The sequence below is a fragment of the Budorcas taxicolor genome, chromosome 9 (genome assembly GCF_023091745.1).
Source record: "Budorcas taxicolor isolate Tak-1 chromosome 9, Takin1.1, whole genome shotgun sequence".
NCBI lineage: Eukaryota > Metazoa > Chordata > Mammalia > Artiodactyla > Bovidae > Budorcas > Budorcas taxicolor.
The window spans coordinates 31,251,465-31,272,409 of NC_068918.1; the positions used below are offsets into that span (position 1 = coordinate 31,251,465).

General features: G+C 40.1%; 1 protein-coding gene across 1 annotated transcript in view; it reads left to right on the forward strand.

Annotated features, from left to right (window-relative positions):
* Positions 1–20,945, forward strand: part of CDK19 (cyclin dependent kinase 19) — a 169,358-nt gene that overhangs the window by 124,180 nt on the left and 24,233 nt on the right. The window lies entirely within an intron of this gene.

The following is a 20,945-nucleotide window of genomic DNA, read 5'->3' on the forward strand; positions in this document are numbered from 1 at the left end:
TTGGATTGCTGGGTCACATGGTAACACTATTTTCAGAGTTTAAGGAATCTCCATACTGTTTTCCATAGTAACTACACCAATGCACATTCCCACCAGCAGTGTAGGAGGATTCCCTTTTCTCTGCATCCTCTTCAGCATTCGTTATTTGTAGACTTTTTAATGATGGCCATTCTGACTGGTATGAGATGGTACCTCACTGTAGTTTTGATTTGCATTTCTCTAAAAATTAGTGATGTGAAGCCTCTCTTCATGGGCCATTGTGCCATTATTGGCCGTCTGTATTAGCATGGACATAGTATTGAAGACATGTTCTGAATGTGGTTCTGACCTAGTATAGCATTTGTTTATATTTTACCTGTACAGTCCCTTAGTGCCTCTACTCCTTAAACAAGTAACTCTAACAAGATCTGAAGCTTGAAACCAGTAAGAATATAGTCTTTGATAGCCTCCTTAGCTCTTCGCTGATCTTGAGGCCTACTATCTGGACCATATTGCCATACTGTCATGGTTTCGCCAAAAGATTTTCTGGAATAGATTTAAAACCATATGTTTACTTTATAGATACATTCTGCAGTAGATATAGAAATATAGAAATATGAATATGGTTAAAAGGGGTATGATGGAGACTTTTGAAAAACTTTTTTGTGTGAGCTTAAGGGTAGAGTTGCAGTTTTAGTCAATGAGTAGGTTTTTCAAATGCTTCATTTCCTACTACTGTAGGAAATTTGGGTTTACACTGTTAGTCACAACTGTTTCAGAGTGCGTACCATCTCTAAATTTTAATTCTGTGTGAGAAACGTAGGAAATTCATACAATTAAAAGTGTTAGAGTAAATATAAAATTGCAGTGTAATAGTATATCTCAACAAATTTAAAAAGTAAATAAAAACCAGTGCTTTGAAGCACATCATCAATGAGGTTGATGTTTTTCATTGTGATTAAGTGCATATCTGGAAAAATAATTACACCATTTGGATCCTAGAATGTAATACAGAGATAGAGAATTTCAATAAAGTCATCAAAAATGTTACTTACATTGAGAAATTGTTTTAAAAGGAAAGGAGAAAAGGAGCTAAATGTATTCAACTTAGAAAAGAAACAGTAAATAGAGACATAAGTCTATAAATATTTGGAACTTGTAAACACCAAGGGAGGAAAGATGTATTTTAATTTTACAGCAGGATATAGCCAAGAGTAAGAAGATGAACTACATGAAATGAGATGACTCACTTTTATGACATTATTATTCTGGTAGGCTGGAAGAATGCCAGGATATAGTTTATCTCTTTATCAAAATTTTGAACTTCTTGAGAGCAAGAATCAGATCTCACTAATTTTTGTATTCCTAGTGTTGGCATAATGGTTGTACTCATAAGTTACTTGAATTGAATTTTAGCCAAGCATCTGGCAGTTGCACATGATTCTTTAGCAAAGGTAGAGAAATGTGGGCTAAATGGTAGTATTGTTAGGTGGATTCACGGCTCCTTTGTTACAGAATCTTGCTACTGGATCAGCGGCATAAACTGAACTATAAGTTAAACTCTTCTTTTTCCCCTTCATATCTCTATGTTTAGCAGATGATAAATGCTAGGTCTTTATTAAATGAAGCATTTGAATGAATGCTCTAGGGTTCTAACCCTAGCTCTGTCTTTTAAAAAATATGGCAGTTCCATTGCAAAATTCTAACTTGAATTTTATATGGTATTCTTCACAATAGTGGGCTAGTAGTGGGTCATTTGAAGTTCATAGGCACAAATAGCTAGTATATGGTCTGCAAACATGGTACGTGCAAATTTTTGTGAGATCCAGTTGGAGAAAATAATTTTACATCTTGTAATCTTTTGAGTTTTATTATTAATTAACATCTACGGAACAGTTTTGGATTGGTATAAAGTTACTTCTGTTTCAGACCTAGAAAGTGAAAGTATTACTTGCTCAGTCATGTCCAACTCTTTGTGACCCCGTGGACTGAAGCCCACCAGGCTCCTCTGTCAGCTAAATTCTCCAGAGAAGAATACTGGAGTGGGTTGCCATTCCCTTCTCCAGGGGATCTTCCTGACCCAGGGATCAAACCTGGGTCTCCTGGTTTGTAGGCAGCTTCTTTATCATCTGAACTACCAGTAGGCTTGGTTATAGCCCTGAAGACTTATTTATTCTATTAGAGTCACAGTTTTCTGTAAGTTAATCATGAAAGTGACAACTCATTCCTTTTGCTGTATTCTGTTCATTACAAGTCACTAGGCATAGCCCATGTTTGTCTTCCCTGGTGGCTTGGTAGTAAAGAACCCACCTGCCAATGCAGGAGACATGGGTTCAGTCCCTAGGTCGGGAAGATTCCCTGGAGGAGGAAATGACTACCTACTCCGGTATTCTTACCTGGGAAATCCCATGGACAGAGGAGCCCGCTCCTCTGTGGGGTTGCAAAAGAGTTGGACATGACTTGGCAGCTGAGGACACAGGCATAGCCATATTCAACAGGAACAGCTACATAAGAGTGTGTGTACTGGGGGTGGGGATGATTGGAAACTATGTCTGAAGCTGCCTACCATAGGTCTGAGAGGCTTTTTAAATGATGTTTGGATCCTGTTATTGTCCTTTTTATTTAGTTAAAATACAGTAAAGAAAATGCAAGAAGTCCCCTCCTTTCATATACAGCCTCTTCCATGTATAAAAGCTGCTTGTGTAGTAAGAATTTCAGGATAGTTCTAGTTCTAAAGAGTAATGAAACGTTATAAAGTACCAATTATTCCTTCTCTTTTCCATTCTTCAGTGATTTACTCCCAAAATTTGGTATATGTTCCTTACTCTTCCCCTCCTCACCTCTCCCCTCACTCTTTCCCCACCCTGCTATTAGATCACAAGTTTAATCCACGTAAACCTAGAGGGTGTGTGCAACTGAGATCCAGGATTTTTCACTTCGAACATACTGAGAGGTTCTTTCTTTGTTGGGCAGTCTGAGGCATATTCTTATCACTAATATTAGTACTTATTATTATTTTTCACTCATGTATGTAATAGCAAAAATGCAAGGAAAAATTTAAGTGATGACAAAAACATTGTTTCCCAAGGTTGCTCATGCTGTTGAGTTCTACCAGCTAGCTGACAAGCAGTAAAAGGACAGCATGAAATATAGTCCTTTAGCCAAAAAGAGCATTTGAAGACTCTCTAGGAACATCATTATAGGAAAGTGCTATATATGAAATCAAAGATGGCTCTTTGTTTTCTACTCAACTGGAAAAAAAAGTGCTGTGCTGTTCTTTGTGAAAGTTTGATTAAAATATTAAATGCTTGGTTGTTGGAGAAGTGTCTAGAAAATCTCTCTGTGCCTCACAGCTTCTCTTTGTATCTTGTGTGACAAGGAGATGCATCAAAGTCTTTAATTTTGCCTATGCTAAACAGGGCCCGATAAGGCAAATGTTGATACTTCAAAGAAACCCTTAAAATCTTACTGTAGCCATCATTTCAGCATTTTGCAGGCATTTTGATAATATTTCAGAATTTTAGCTTTGTTCTTATGGTATGGGAGCTTTGAGACCCTAGATTTAAAAAAAAATTATTTCTGAGATGGTTAATCTTGCTACTCAAGCCTTAGTTTATTCCTTTGTGAAATGGCAGTGATAGGTGCTTTACATGGTGTTGACTTTGTAGTGTTAGCTCTGCTGCTGCTGCTGCTAAGTCGCTTCAGTCGTGTCCGACTCTGTGCGACCCCATAGACGGCAGCCCACCAGGCTCCCCCGTCCCTGGGATTCTCCAGGCAAGAGTACTGGAGTGGGTTGCCATTTCCTTCCCCAATGCATGAAAGTGAAAAGTGAAAGTGAAGTCGCTCAGTCGTGTCCGACTCTTAGCGACCCCATGGACTGCAGCCCACCAGGCTCCTCCGTCCATGGGATTTTCCAGGCAAGAACACTGGAGTGGGGTGCCATTGCCTTCTCCAGTGTTAGCTCTAGAGTTCCTGATTTTCTGAAGAAGCTTCTTCTGTACATTCTTCTGAATATCATCAGCAATCCAGTATTGCCCTTGCTTTTAACTGCTTTCTTCTCTGGAATTCCTTTAGCCAGATGCTCTTCCTAGCCCCTTCTAGTTTACAGAGTAGAGCCCTACTATAAATATGTGAAACATGGTTCTTGGTATTTAAAAAAAAGGTAGGCCATGTTTCATCTGGTTTATATTTAAATATTGCTAATATTTTTTGCCAAGTCTTGTATTTAAGAATACAGGAAACTTGCTTAAATGAGATCAAAGTTAGTGTTTCACATAACTTTTCATTCAAACAATTCCATGTTAATCAAATGACTATTATTTTTCATTTGATTTATTAAGAATTGTGACAGAAAGTAGTATTTATTTTAATATGATTTAATCACCCTAATTTCTTTCGGAATGCAGAGCTAACAATGAGAAAAGTTAACTGTGGTCTGTTCATTCTAACCTGTAATTTTAGGCGATTTTGGATAGTCACAGATCTTGCCACATTGAAGATTCGCACTAGGGCTTGGTTCCTGACTAGCTCCTTAGAGCCAGTCCTGCACGGTCAGTGGCTCAGCTGCTCCTGGCGGCAGGCTGGAGGCCTTGACTGTGGCGACGTCACCTGTGTGCAGGGACTCTTGTCCTGCTCCCTCGGAACAGCCTTCGTGAAGATAGGTAAGGGAGTGCTGCTCACGATGCTCTGGACCCTGCCACACATACTTTACAAATGCAAGAAGGGACGGTTGAAGTGTTTTCTAGAGGTGGGGCTGCAGTTCATTTTGGCATGTCAGTTTTTCCATCCTCCCTACCCACAGCCCAGTCACTGGAGTTTCCAGCAGAGTCCCGTACATCTGTCGGTTTGAGTGAGCGCGTAATGCTCTACCGTCTGTTGCATAGGCAGGTGATACATAGTAAGAATCACACTTCTTAGAGGGTCAGCTTCAAGGGGGACATGGTTTCACTCACAGTGGCCTGTAAGGCCTCTTGAGCTTCAGCTCAGGGTCAAGATTCTTTTGATGATCGCTGAGTTCAGTATAGTTTTTTGCCTGCACTCAGAAACACATGATATAGAAGGTTATTTGCAAGTTAACTTCATAGTCCCTAAAAGGGTATATAGTCAAGGTATCTTCCACAGTGACAGCAATGGCAGAAACCGGTGAGGAACCGGGGCATACAGAAGGAGCCCCAGTACTTTGAGTCCTAGGTTTAAGACTGAAGAATTAATTCAGGCATACTGTTTCAGTAACTTTATTGAAGTAGAACTTGTATACAATAAAATGCACCCATTTTAATTACAAACTGATGAGTTAGGACAAATATATATACTGCCACGGGCATTCTTTATTATTTTTTTATCGAAGTATAATTGACTTGCAACACTCCATTGGTTCTAGGTACACAACATAATGATTTGATATTTCTATACGTCACAAAATGATCACAGTAAGTCAATAGCAAATTTAGGGCAGTTTTCAAAGACCAAAGTCACCATACAAAGTTGTTATAAAATTGTTGAGTGTATTTCCCGTGCTGTACCTTTCATTCCCATAACTTATTTATTTTGTAACTGGAAGTTTGTACTTCTTTATCTCCCTCACCTATTTCACTCATCCCCCCCCACCCCCGACCCCTCCCCTCTGGAAACCACCTGTCTGTTCTCTGTGTCTCTGAGTTTGTTTCGTTATGTTTGTCCATTTGTTTTGCTTTTCATACTCCATGTATAAATGCAATCATTTTGTACTTGTCTTTGACTTTACTTCACTTAGCATAATACCTTCCAGGTTCATTGATATTGTTGGAAATGGAAGATTTTATTCTTTTTTGTGACTTGAGTAGTATTCCATGGTGTGTGCGTGTGTACACCACATCTTCTTTATCTGTGTATCAGTGGACACTTAGGTTGCTTCTATATCTTGGCTATTATAAATAATGCTGCACTGAACATAGGGGTGCAGATATCTTTCTGAATTACTGTTTTTGTTTTTTTCTGAACAATACCCAGGAATGGAACTGCTGGATTGTATGGTGGTTCTATTTTTAAGAAAATATGTATACTATTTAAAAAAAAATTTGGGGGGGCGGCCCACACCAAGAGGTATATGGAATCTTAGTTTCCCCTACCAGGGATTGAACCTGCATCCCCTGCATTAGAAGAGCAGAGTCTCAACCACTGGACTGTCAGTGGAAAAGCTCCCACAAATTTTTATAATAATTTCTTACCAAATTTGTTAAGGACCCAAACTAATTCCAAGTTGCATGGCTATTCACAAACCTTTTCCATTAGAAAACTGTTATATACCAAGGAGGGCTTCCCACATGGCGCTAGTGGTAAAGAACCTGCCTCCCAATGCAGGAGACCTAAGAGACATAGGTTCACTCCCTGGGTCCAGAAGATCCCCTGGAGGAGTGCATGGCAACCCACTCCGGTATTCTTGCTTGGAGAATCCCCTGGACAGAGGAACCTGACAGGCTGCAATCCATAGAGTTGCAAGGAGTCGGACACAGCTGAAGTGACTTAGCACACATGCATGGAGATACCAAGGAAGGGCTTGATCATTTAGCTGTGAAAGATTTAAAGACCCAAGAGTAGGTGGGAACAACAGGGGTTAGCAAATGACATTTACCTCTTAAGTCACTGGCAAATTCAGGGTAGCTCTCAAAGACCAAAATAAACTAAGGGTTTTAGTTTAATATAGCACAATTAACATTATTAAGACTATTTGCACCTGATATTATGCATTGAACAGACACAGATGCTCTCATTAGGTAGGTCACTTCCAAGCCTTCAGATCTTGACTTTGGTCGAGACTAGACTCTTGAGAGGCAACTGAGACTATGCTTCCAAATAAAATTATACTCAGTGCATTAGTTTCCTATTACTGCTGTAACAAATTGCCACAAATTTAGTGGCTTAAGACACACAAAGTAAACACAAAATGGGTCTCACTGAACTAATAATCAAGGTGTTGGCAAGGCTTTGTTTCTTTGTGGAGACCCTAGGGAAGAATCTGCTTTCTTGCCTTTCCTGTCTTCTTGAGATCACCTGCATTCTTTGATCTTGGTTTCCTTCCTTTTAGCTTTGAAACAGCAATGGCTGGTCGAGTCCTTTTCATTGCTTCACTCTGATGCTGATTCTTCCCTGCTTTCCACATTTAAGGATTATTGTGATCCCACTGGGCTCACCTGAGCAACCTTATTCTATTTGCTACCTTAATTCCCTTTTGCCATGTGATATAACATAGTTACAGGCTTCTGGAATTAAGACGTGGACATCTTTGGGGGTGAGGGCAGGCCACCATTCTGCCCACCACAGGCAATATCACAGCTCATTTGGGGTGTTTCATCTAGAGCAAGGGTTCAACAGCTGCTGTCAGAACTGCCCCATGCAAAGGGCCTCTTCACCTTCTGATTTGTGAGGATGAGCCAAGAACAAGGATCATTAATTTATTCATTCTTGCTACATACCATGCAACTCTCACAAGTATTTGTTTTGGTCCCTGTGTTGTAGATGTGGGGAATACAGTGGTGTGCAGAATGGACAAGAAAGGTTGCTAAACTTGATTTTAGACTAGGAGGAAATAGACATTAAACAGTCACATGACTAAATATATGATAATTTGAAAAAGAAACCTGTGGTAAGTTCAGTAAAGGAAAAGTGCAAGGTGCTTTGAGAGGATTTAAGGTGTGAACTGACCTAATCCAGGAGTTCAGAAAGTCTTCTCTGACACTGGTGTTTGAGCTGAGCTGGAAAGGATAGGGTAGGAGCTGAGTGGTTGTATGGCATGTGCAAAAGCCCCTGACCACCACTGACATTCTGTTTGAGCAGCACCATAGGATGATTCTGGAGAAGGCAATGGCACCCCACTCCAGTATTCTTGCCTGGAAAATCCCAAGGACGGAGGAGCCTGGTAGGCTGCAGTCCATGGGGTCGCTAAGAGTTGGACACGACTGAGCGACTTCACTTTTCACTCTTCACTTTCATGCATTGGAGAAGGCAGTGGCACCCCACTCCAGTGTTCTTGCCTGGAGAGTCCCAGGGACGGCAGAGCCTGGTGGGCTGCCGTCTATGGGGTCACACAGAGTTGGACACGACTGAAGCCACTTGGCAGCAGCAGCAGCAGCAGCAGCATAGGATGATTCAGGGCTTCCCTGGTGGCTCAGATGGTAAAGAATCCACCTGCAGTGCAGAAGACCTGGCTTTGATCCCTGAGTTGGGAATATCCCCTGGAGAAGGGAATGGGAACCCACTCTAGTATTCTTAGCTGGAGAACTCCATGGTCTGAGGAGCCTGGCGGGCTACAGTCCATGGGTTTCGAAAGAGTCAGACACAACTGAGCGACTAACACACACACATACACACACACGCGCGTGCGCACGCCATCAGAGTAGAAGTCTTTCCCTGCTGAGCGCTGTAAGCCAATCAAGTATTGTCCATTTGCCAAGTGTGCTTTTGTTGGCATAAGCTTGGCCTAGAGCGCACCACTGAGAGACTTGGGTTCTAACCCTGGGCCTGCCACTGTGTGTGGACAGTGAACTTAGTTGAGGTTGTAGGTTTTTTGTTTGTTTGTTTGTTTTGCATTTCTTCATGAGTAAACTGAGAGGGCTCAGCTTCTTAATTTCTATCTTGGACATTCTTAATTTCTCAAGGTAATAAGACTGAATTCTTTGATTTGAATATGAATGTTACAAACGTAAAAAGAAAACTACTTTCTACCAGTGTTGTCTCTGCGGATGGATTGTACTGGTTAATAAATAGTATAGCACCTGAGTGTCTTGGTGGCTTTATTTCCTGGCCTTGCTGTCAATGTGGAATATATCTTGTTTATACACTGTTGGTGACCTTGAAGTTACTTAAGTAAATAGCCTTCTGGATACATGTGTTTGTCTTGCATTAAGCTTTTTATAAAGGCTGCTTTTTATTGGTTCTTGTTAGAGAAAAGAAAACCTTATCTCTGCTGTTCAGGCCTGTGACCACTCCTAAAAGGCAAAGACAAAGAAGTGCATTGTTCACTGTCTTGCAGTGCTGGGTTGGCAGCTGTTTACCATGAATACCAAGGTTTAATTAACAAGGATGCCCATTACCTCTAGACCCTTTTAAAGTAAAATGAAATTAATCATAGCATTTAATATTATAGACTGCTCCCATTTTAAGACAGCCTGCATCTTGTTATAAATAATTTCTAACTGGGAAGGAATTTTTGCTTAGGAGTGGCACTTTAAATTGTGGTTAGGTTCTCTTGAATACAAAGGCCTATTTAACCCACAATACACCTAAAGTATGACACAGAATTATGGAACCTTATGCCATTTCCATGGATTTCTGTGGGAGAAGTACCAGTTTTTAGACTTAGAATATTTGCTTTATAAACACATTTCATCCTTCTAGGGTGTTCCAGACAGTAGGCGGGGCACTGGGAATTTAGGCACAGATGAAATACAGTCCCTGTCCTAATGAATGCATGGCGGCAGGGGAGCTACACATAAATGGATAATCATAAAGGAACTTTCTCTTAAAAAAGAAATTATAAGGTATATTCAGGGATCAGCTATGTACAAGGTGCTGAGAGCACAGAAGAATTCATACCCAGTTGGGATGGGGCTCTCCTGGAGGACTCGCACTGAGCTGAATCTGAAACAATGAGGAGAAATTTATAAGAATGAACTGGGGTGGGGGGGCGTGGGTTGGGAGAGCATTCCATGCAGAGGGGACAGCATGAATAAGGGCATGGGATAAGAAACTGTTAGTCACTCAGTTGTGTCTGACTCTTGGTGACCCCATGGACTGGGGCCCGCCAGGCTTCTCCATCCATGGGATTTTCCAGATAAGAAGACTGGAGTGGGTTGCCATTTCCTTTTCCAGGGGTAAGAAACTGGGAGCACTTCAATATTACTGGTGCAAAACAAGAAGTAGTGAAAGAGGAGGAAGGAGAGAGAAGTGGGCACCAGATTACAGGTAGACTTAAAAATTTTTTTTAGGCTGTGCTGGGCTTTCGTTGCTGCACAGGCTTTTCTCTAGCTTGGGGGAGAGAAACTACTTTCTAGCTGCCTTATGCAGGCTTCTCATCACAGTGGCGTCTTTTGTTGAGGAGCATGGGCCCCAAGGGGCTACATAGGTAGTGCTAGTGGTCAAGAGCCCACCTGCCAGGAAGGGGTCAGGAAGATCCCCTGGAGGGAGGGCATGGCAACCCACTCCAGTATTCTTGCCTGGAGAATCGCATGGGCAGAGGAACGTGGTGGGCTACAGTTCATGGAGTCACAAAGAGTCAGACACAACTGAAGCAACTTAGCACGCACGCATGCACACATGGGTTCTAGATGTTGGGGCTTCAGTAGTTGTGGTTCCTGGGCTCTCGAGCACAGCCCCAGTGGTTATGGTGCACAGGCGTAGTTGCTGTGGGCCATGTGGCGTCTTCCCAGATCAGGGATTGAACCTGTGTCTCCTGTTTTAGCAGGCAGGTTCTTTACCACCGATAGAGAAGTGCATGAAGGACAGATGTGGCGGTTTAGTAATTAACTCGTGTCTGACTCTTTGCTACCCCATGAACTGAAGGCCACTCTGACCATGGGATTTCCTAGGCAAGAATACTGGAGTGGGTTGTCATTTCCTTCTTCAGGGGATCTTCCCAACCCAGGGATCAAATCTGGGTCTCCTGTATTGCAGGCAGATTGGGAATGCTAATAATAGATCATGTGTGTGCTCAGTCCTGTCCAACTCTTTGCGACCCCATGGACTGTAGCCCACCAGGTTCCTCTGTCCACGGGATTTTCCAGACAGGAATACTGGAGCAGGTTGTCATTTGCTTCCCAAGGGGATCTTCCCGACCCAGGAATCTAACCTACATCTCCTGCGTTGCAGGTGGATTCTTTACCCCTGAGCCACCAGGGAAGCCCAGAGAGGAGGAGAGATAGTAGATTAATCTGTAGGAGGTAAGATAATCAAACCTGAGGACTGATTAGATTTGAGGAATAAAGGACAGGTGCTCAGACTTCTGTTTTTGATGACTGAGTGACTGAGAAGGGGATACCATCAGAGAGGTAGGGAAAATCCAGTTTGAACATGTTAAATTTGAGATGATTGTGGAGATGACCAGCATACAGGTGACATATCTCTAGATATAGAGGGACTTAGAGGAATAGATTTTGGAATCATTGGCCATGAGTGGTTATTAAAACCCTAAATAAATTAAAATTAGGACTTAAAAGTTTGTTCAGAAGTGAGCTTGGCATATTTCAGGGTAAGTGTTTATTCTAGTTTCTTACAGTTTCTTTTAAAATGTAGAACTTGCCTATCAAAGGACCATGATTTTCGCTCATTCATTTCTTTTTTCATTCATCCAGCAAATCAACAGATACGTAAAGTGGTGACAGAAATATCTTCCCTGCTTTTTTAGGAGGTTGCAGTCACAATAATCAGATACTCTATATTTTTAAAACAATTACTATCCAGTTATTTTAAAGGGTAAATGTATGATAAGACTGATACTTGAGTGTTGTATTTCAGAAAAAAAGCATGTTTCTTAGTTATTTGTCCTGTTTGTTGCAACACAGAATCTTGTTTGTTCAAGGTGAACAATGGAGAACAGTGTAAACAAAGGAACATAAACTGAGGATTTTCTCCTGGGAATGTACTTCTGTGTCAGATGTGACGAGAGTCGGGCCACTTCTGTATTTAAAGAAAAGAATAGTTGTAGCCACTAATATTAGGCCAGCACTGTTCATTGTTCAGGAACTAGTCTGATTGATATCTGATTGGTTTTTTCCTGTCATTCAGGATTGTAGACAATTGTGTTTGTGTTTTTCTGTCTTCTTTATTGGTACTGATGAGAGTCATCTTGTGGGTTTCTTATTTTTGTTCCAAATGTCCTGGGGCAGGGAGTGTAAAGCAAATTAATAGGATAAATTGTACATTGTTAGGCTGTTCTATTTATGATGTGCCAATTAACTGAAATAAATTTAACCCTGTGGAAAAAAATTTGATTCTATAAAAGGAAAAAACCTATCTAAGATACACGTAAAACATCATGAATACATTCAGCAATTAACTAAATTCTTGTAAAATGCAGATATTTCAAGAAAAACTTCTGAGTAATCATATGGTTTATCTCATTATTTTCCTGACTTTTGCCTTTTAAATACAATTTAACTAAAATGAACCCTGCAGCCTTGGTTTGTCTATCCAATTTTATTGCTGATAAGTTAAATACGAGGGTTCCAACTCCTGCCATTTCTGCTGTTTCTATGGTAACTAAAGTGTGCAAACCCAGCAGTATCACTTTCTTTCACAGCTGGCATTTTGTGTTCACAGTAAGAAGAAGGGTTTTAGTACAGCATCGTCTGTGTTAATTGGAATGTAACTAGGTCAGAACCGTTTTGGTATCCTCTTTCCATTCTTTCAGGTTTATGTGTGGGGGTGTGTGCATGAGCTACAGTTTCCTTTGTTTTTTTTTTAATAGCATATACCTTCAGTTAATTAATCACTGTCAAAGTTAGTCTTTTGAAAATTCAGCATAATATCTGTAAACACACTTGAGTGTGGAATCTTGAGGGTTAGATGGAGTTGTTCTGAGACTTGCCCCCAGCCCTGTATTTCTTGAGTAATTCTCCTTAAAAAAAAAAAAAAAAACAGGGAAATTGATGCGAAAATGCTTTGAAAAGTTAAAAGCATCTTATTTTTATTTATTTTCTTTTCCATTATGATTTATGACAGGATATTGAAGATAGTTCCCTAAGTTAGATGCATTTTCATGGGTGATCACATTATTTTGTTGTTATTTTCAAATATCAAATATCTTATGACCTTAACAATTATTTACGTATTCTGAAGAGGATAGTTAATCCCAGTTAAGAGGTGTGCATTTCAAAATGATTCCCTCTGTGATTCCAGATTTTAACTTGACTACAGGAACCCTTCTCTGTGGATACTGCCCAAACTCTGGGTTTCTTTCTCAGCCTGTACAAAAGAGCTGACAGTCACTGCTCTCCTAAACCCTATCACCACTTCTGCCCTCACCTCAGGCTCTATCTGCATGGAGATCCCACACTCACAGCTTCCCTGGGCTTTCAATAGACATGTCAAGATCATTCTCTACTGACTGCAGAACTCGCTAGACCCTTGGCTCTCTCCTTATCCTCATTCCCCTGTGCTGCTCCTGTTCATATTCTCTGTTTCCGTTTAGCACAACTCTAGGAACGTCTGACCAGAGTCAGCTAACAGTGAGCAAGACTGGCTTCCTGGTTTTCTCCCATTCGGCAGCTCACAATCTACTTTCGTCTTTTTCTTTTTTTACTGCACCGCAGGGCATGTGGGGTCTTAGTTCTCTCATGAGGAATTGAACCCATGTCCCCTGCAGTGCGTAGTCTTAACCACTGGATCGCCAGGGAAGTCCCCATTTTCATTTCTTACCTGAAATGAGTTTTGTTCCTTTGTCACATACTTTGTATTTTTATCTTACGTCTTTATTTTTTTTAAAGGATTTAAGCTCAAATTTTAGGAAATGCAAACAATGTAACAAATGGTACATAAGATGGTTTACTTGATACTTTTACAATTTTAAAAACTGCTGTATCCCAGAGATTGCCATTCTCACTAAGGCCTTGAAAAATGTACTCTAAATCTCCCTTTACTGGGCATTCCACACTTTGACTGCTGAGGGCCACCCAGATTCAACGCCTGGTTAGGGAACTAAGGTCCTGCACGCCACAGAGCATGGCAAGAAAAAAAAAAAAAAAACCACTAAATTTGCCTTTGCCTGTTTCCCACTTATTTGGGTCTCATTTACTGCAGCTAGCGTCTTTAAATCCACAGAAATTATTTTGTCTAAGTCACCAGTGACCTTGTGATTGTCTCAAAGTTGCCTCTTCTCAGCTTGCATCCTGCTGTTCGTGAAGACTGCCTTTTCCGTTTTAAACTCTTAGCTTCTGGAAGCCTGTGGTTCCTATGTTTTCTTACCTCGGATGTGCCTTCATTAGTTCTTTCATTGGCTCTTGTTCTTCTACCCTTTATTCCTCTCAGCGTTATTTTTTTTCTTATATTATTAAAAATACTACTTCTCTAATTACAAACAATACAAAAACATACAAAGTCAAAACATTATGGAAATATATAATGTAGCAGAGATGATAATCTCTCCAAACCTTGCCATCAGAGATTGAACAGGACACACATACATCAGTTCAGTTCAGTTCAGTCGCTCAGTCGTGTCCGACTCTTTGCAACCCCTTGGACTGCAGCATGCCAGGCCTCCCTGTCCATCGCCAACTCCTGGAGTTTACTCAAACTCATGTCCATTGAGTCGGTGATGCCATCCAACCATCTCATCCTCTGTTGTCCCCTCTCCTCCCACCTTCAATCCTTCTTAGCATCAGGGTCTTTTCAAATGAGTCAGCTCTTCCCATCAGGTGGCCAAAGTATTGGAGTTAGTTTCAGCATCAGTCCTTCAAATGAATATTCAGGACTGATTTCCTTTAGGATGGACTGGTTGTATCTCCTTGCAGTCCAAATGACTCTTCAAGAGTCCTATAACACCACAGTTCAAAAGCATCAATTCTTAGGCACTCAGCTTTCTTTATAGTCTGACTCTCACATCCATACTTGACTACTGGAAAAACCACAGCTTTGACTATTTTAGTCTGAATTTGGCAATAAGGAGTTCATGATCTGAGCCACAGTCAGCTCCAAATCTTGTTTTTGCTGACTATAGAGCTTCTCCATCTTTGGCTGCAAAGAATATAATCAGTCTGATTTCAGTATTGACCATCTGTTGATGTCCATGTGAGGAGTCTTCTCCTGTGTTGTTGGAAGAGAGTGTTTGCTATGACCCGTGCATTCTCTTGGCAAAACTCTATTAGCCTTTGCCCTACTTCATTCTGTATTCCGAGGCCAAATTTGCCTGTTACTCCAGGTGTTTTCTTGACTTCCTACTTTTGCATTTCACTCCCCTAGGACATCTTTTTTGGGTGTTCTAGAAGGTCTTGTAGGTCTTCATAGAACTGTTCAGCTTCTTCAGCATTACTGGTTGGGGCATAGACTTGGATTACTGTGATATTGAATGGTTTGCCTTGGAAACAAACAGAGATCATTCTGTCATTTTTGAGATTGCATCCAAGAACTTTGTTTTGGACTCTTTTGTTGACTATGATAGCTACTTCATTTCTTCTAAGGGATTCTTGCCCACAGTAGTAGATATAATGGTTATCTGAGTTAAATTCACCCATTGCAGTTTTTAGTTTGCTGATTCCTAAAATGTTGATGTTCACTCTTGCCATCTCCTGTTTGACCACTTCCAATTTGCCTTGATTCATGGACCTAACATTCCAGGTTCCTATGCAGTATTGCTCTTTACACACACACACACACACACACACACATAATAAATCATGCAATTTGTAAAAATTATGGATAAGACAGAAAGATAACAAAATGATGCTTATTCTAGTTATGTAAAACCTAGTCTTTCCAAGTCCCCACACTGTGATGGGCAGCCCCCTCTTTAACCTTTGCCTTACCCCTCCTCTGCTTCTCTTCTCACATTGACTCCAACCACATTGACCCTTTTACTTTTTCTCCAGTTAGCCAGCCTGCCAGCTCACCAGTGTTTTTCCTAACTGCTCCAAACCACCATGACCTTGGCCTACTGCTAATCTTACGGCAGCCCTCATAACTTTCAGAGCACAGGCCAGACGTGCTCAAGAACCTATCCAGTTTTGGTACCCAAATGACTTGTGCCAAAAGCAGAACCATTGGAAAGAGCAGGCTAGCCCTCCTTTGGGTTACCTTCTCTTTAGAATCATCAATGCCTTATCACTCTATTCTGCCTAGTACCCACTGTCCTCCCTGGTATGTCTCCAGTTCACCCGTCTTCAGGCATTGAACTGCTCTTCCCTTATTACTGCACTTCTGTCAGGTCTTATCCCAAATATGACCTTCTCATGGAAGTATTGTCTAAGTAATTTAAAAGAATGCTTGCTAAGTCACTTCAGTCTTGTCCAACTCTGCGTGACCCCGTAGACGGCAGCCCACCAGGCTCCCCCGTCCCTGGGATTCTCCACGCAAGAACACTGGAGTGGGTTGGCATTTCCTTCTCCAATGCATGAAAATGAAAAGTGAAAGTGAAGTCGCTCATTCGTGTCCGATTCCTAGCGACCCCATGGACTGCAGCCTACCAGGCTTCTCCATCCATGGGATTTTCCAGGCAACAGTACTGGAGTGGGGTGCTAGTGCCTTCTCCGAAAGAATGCTTAAGTAATGTTAAAAATAACACCCTTCTAACCCATTGTCATCAGTACCTTATCCCTATTCCTTTACTTTTTGTCCATATTATCTTAGTGTACGATAAATACAAAAATAATATTTGATAAATTTGTATGTACCGTACACCATATAACAGTCGAGAGCCTATCACTTAACCCAGTAACTGGAACATTACCAATAGCTTGTTTCTGTTTTATCTTTTCCCCCTTATCCTGTCCTCCTGCTTCCTCCCAAGAAGTAACAAACATCCTGAATTTTGAACCTATTATTCACCCCTTCAAAAGTAATAGGTTTATCACATTTGTATATATGCCTAGACAGTACATTTTTAAGCTATTTTTTAGCTTTGCTTGGTTTTAAGTTTTATGAAAATGGCATCCTGCTATATATAGTCTTCTGAAATGTGCTTTTTCCCCCTCAACATAGTGCTTCCAAGATCTGAACATTTTTTACCTTTATTTGTAATTCAGTGATATTCACTGCTATTTTTAAAATTCATTGTGTGACTCTATCACATTTAATTTCTCCATTTTCCTATTAGCTAGAAATTTGGGTTGTGTCCAGATTTTTTTTATGGGGATTACGAAATGCGCTATGGATATTCTTTAGTGTATCTAAAAAGGGAATTACTCAGTTGAAGGGTATGCAATTGTTCAGTTTTGCAAGATGTTGCCAAATTGTTTTCCAAAGAAGTTGTACCAGTTTATTCTCCTGCCAGCAGTGCACTGGAATCTCCCCTGACCTATCTCCTACTCAACTGTTCTTAATTGTTAACCAGTCTGCTAGGTATAATAAAATGGTATCTCAGTGGGATTTTCATTTGCATTTCCCCCGTTGTTGATATGATGTGGCATCTTTTCATATGCTTACTGGTTAAACTGTTTTTCTTCTTTTTTAAAATTCCTGTGCAGACATTTTGTCCATTTTTCTGTTATGTTGTTTTTCATCTTGATTTGTAGAAGTTCTTTATTCTGGATACTAAACCTCTGTGGCTGATCCATGTTGCAAATAGTTCTTTTTATTTTCCTGATCTTTGATGATTGGAAATTGCTTTAATTGCCAAGTTAACAGTCCTTCCTTTTATGGTTATTCTTTGTATCTTGTTTAAGAAATTCTTCCCTACTTTAGGGTCAGAAAGATATACTCCAGTTTTTTATTTCCTTCAGTTTTAAAGTTTTGTTTTTCACATTTAATTCCTTAATCCTCCTGAAATTACTGTATATATGGTATGAGGTGAGGATTCATTTTACTTATTTTTCCCCCATTTGGATAACTTGTTATGCCAGCACTGTTTATTGATTAATTCTTCCATTCTCCACTGATCTGAGGTTCTTATTCCCTCAGTTCTCTGTTCTCTCCCATTGATCAGTTTTATCTATCTCTGTACCAGTCTCATACTGTTTTAATTACGATAGCTTTAAAATAAATCATGAGCCAGATTCTTCTCTTCATCCCCTCCTCCTAATACCTTGTGAATCTCTTGGCTATTCTTAGCTGTTTGCTCTTCCACATACATTTTAAAATCAGGCTTTCAAGTTCCGCAAGGAAACTCTGATGGAATTTTGATGGAAATTGCATTGAATATATAGATTACTATGGGGAGAATTGATGTCTTTACTATATTGAATCTTCTTATGTATAAACATGAGCTCTTACTTTATTTAGAACTTCTTAATGTCATTTAAGAAGGTTTCAAGGTGTTCTATATGAAAATCTTATAAATCATTTGATATGTTTATTCCTTGGCATCTTACAGGTTTTTGTTTTGGTTTTGCTATAGAAATGCTGCTTTTGAAAAACTATATCTCCTAGCTTTTTTTTCGTGACATATACAAGTACAGTTGACTTGTTCATACTGTTCAAGTAGCCATACCTCCTGTTAAACTTTTTTACTATTGCTAATAATTTGTCTGTAAATACTTTGGGCTTTCTGTGTAGATAATTATATCACCTGAAAATAACAGTAGTCTTGTTTCTGCCTTTCTAATGCATATGTCTTTAATTATTGTCTTATAGTACTGGACTTATGCTGATTTCAAAAAAAAGCTGAAAGTAAAAGGCTATTAAAAGATATAGCATGCAAACTGCTAAAAGAATCAACTACAGTAGTGTTATACAAAATAGCTTTCAAGACAAGAGCATTATTAACAGTGGGCTTCCCTGGCGGCTCAGCTGGTAAAGAATCCGCCTGCAATGTGGGAGACCCAGGTTCAATCCCTGGGTTGGGAAGATCCTCTGGAGAAGGGAATGGCAACCCACTCCAGTATTCTTGCTGGAGAATTCCATGGACAGAAGTCAGCCATAAAACTAGATGCAGAAATCTCTTGTATTCTCCTTATTATTTTGCCACAGTACTAATCAATACTGATGTATATTTGTTATTATCCTCTTTCCCCCACTGGAATATAAGCTCATGAGGTTAAGGATTTTAACTGGTTTTGTTTAGTATGATATCTCTAGGATCTAAGTTACTGCTAGATGCTCAGTCAGTATTTGTTAAACGAATGACTATGGAGGGTAGAGAAAGTGGTGCAAAAACAGCAATGCCAAACCTTGCGCTTTTACCTTGAAATGCTCCCATATGTCCCCCATGACTGTTGTCACAAGTGAACTTTTCCCCAGTTGTAGTCCACTTCCAACTGGCTTCTGTCTTTACTTTGTGGTCCATCTGTCTTTACCAGTTCATCCTTCATAATACTACCAGAGTTTTTTTTCCCTAAATATTGATCTGATTATCTCAGTGTCTTGTCTCGGCTCAGCCTATAGAATAAGTTGTAGTTTCTCTAATGTGACGTTTAATTCCCAACATAGCTCCTAGCCTTATTTCTTCCCTGAGCTTTCTATACTCTAGCCATATCATACCTCTTCTAGGCTCTTCAGCATGCTTATGTCTGTGGGTTTTCTTTGTGACTGTGCTCCTAACTTTGGGGTTCTCTGAGCCTGAAAAGTCATTCTTTTGTTTATGCTTATCAAAATCTTAAGTCATTCTTAAATTCATCTAAAGTCATTTCCTTCCTAAAGACTACCCGGATATTCACTGAGAAGAATCATCTAATCCCAGCAATTTCTTTTGCTATTTTGGTACTTTCTGTAATCTGCCTTGTACTCTAAAAAGTTCTCTCTCTTTCCCTACTAGCTATTAAGTTCATTGAAGATAAGGCTTCATGTTTTATTTTTCTTTATTTCCCTAAAGTCTGCAATATAGTGTTTTATACCTAATGGAGCTTTGATAAATAGTTGTCAGACTTATTTTCAAGGTTTGGTTTTTGTCTGATGCTGTTTTTCTCTTTCTGCTATAGTTAACCAATCATGCCTCATGTCTTCAATTATCACACTCCAGTGACAATAAACTTCAAATTTGAATCTTCCTATGTCCACTGTCCTGACTAGTGCGACCAGGCCTCTCACACAACTCCATGTGTCGTCATCTCTTTCTTGTTCCCCCTCCCAAATCAGCACCTTTCATAAATTTTCTATCACAAAGACACCATTCTTCCAGTCACATTAACTCAAAACCTTGCTGAAATCTTTATCACCCTTTGTCTTAATCTTCTGCCTTCAACTAGTCAGTAAGTCCTGTTAATTTCTCCTTTAAAATGTTCCTCAGCTCCGTAACTCTGTCTTCACTTCTGCTGAGCAGTCCTTGGGTGGAGCCCTTATGACCCATACCCAGTTCTGGTGCCTCCCCCTTTCCTGGGCTTCCCTGGTGGCTCAGCTGGTTAAGAATCCATCTGCAATGCAGGAGACCCCAGTTCGACCCCTGGGTTGGGAAGATCCCCTGGAGAAGGAAAAGGCTATCCACTCCAGGACTCTGGCCTGGAGAATCCCATGGACTGTATAGTCCATGGGGTCACAAAGAGTCGGACATGACTAAGCGACTTTCACTCACACTTCCTGTAATCTCGCTGCCTGTCATATAAAGATCAGATTACTTCACCTGGCGTTTAAGACAATGCAGGGTCTAGGTTCATTCTGCTGCCTACCATGTTCGTCTTCTGCTTTCTGTCAAGTTAGACTTCTTTTCTCCTAAGCTTATGTCATTACCTTTCATGTGCTGTACCATGCTAGCTCCTGTTCATTTTTCAGGATCTGGATAATGGACATCACCCCTACCCCCACCTTCAGTGAACATTTCCCTTAACAATGGAAACTCGAATCATTTCCTCCCTGTTCATTTTTATTTTTACTGCTTATTGTTTTCATTGAGACTTTAAAAAGAGCCAGCAAATTGGAAGAGATCTTAAAAGTAATCTAGTTTAACCTCTAACCCAAGACCTCAGTCTTTATAATTCATAATTAGCATTAGCTTCTAGTATTACACAAAGCTTCTGATATTTCTTTCTATTTATATAGTGAACATCTGGAAGTTAGGAGTTTGGTTTCATGTGCTTTTATTTTTCCTTTTAATTCTTAGTATGGTTCACTGTCCTGGAAGACACTAAAAATATATTCATTGATTGAATAAATGAATCATAAATTTTCTCTTCAGAGAATTTACAGAGGAAGCTTACTTGCCCCAAAGCCTCTCTGCCTTCAACTAGTCACAAAATCCTGTTAATTTCTCCTTTAAAATGTTACTCAAATGTCTACAAATAAGAATGACTTTTTAAAAAGTCTTAAAAGATGGTGGATACATTTTCAGCCTACCCTTTTCTTTATATGGCTCTGTATTAGACTTGACTTTTATTTTCCTCCTTCTTGAGATTATACTTGGAATTTCACTTTTGCAT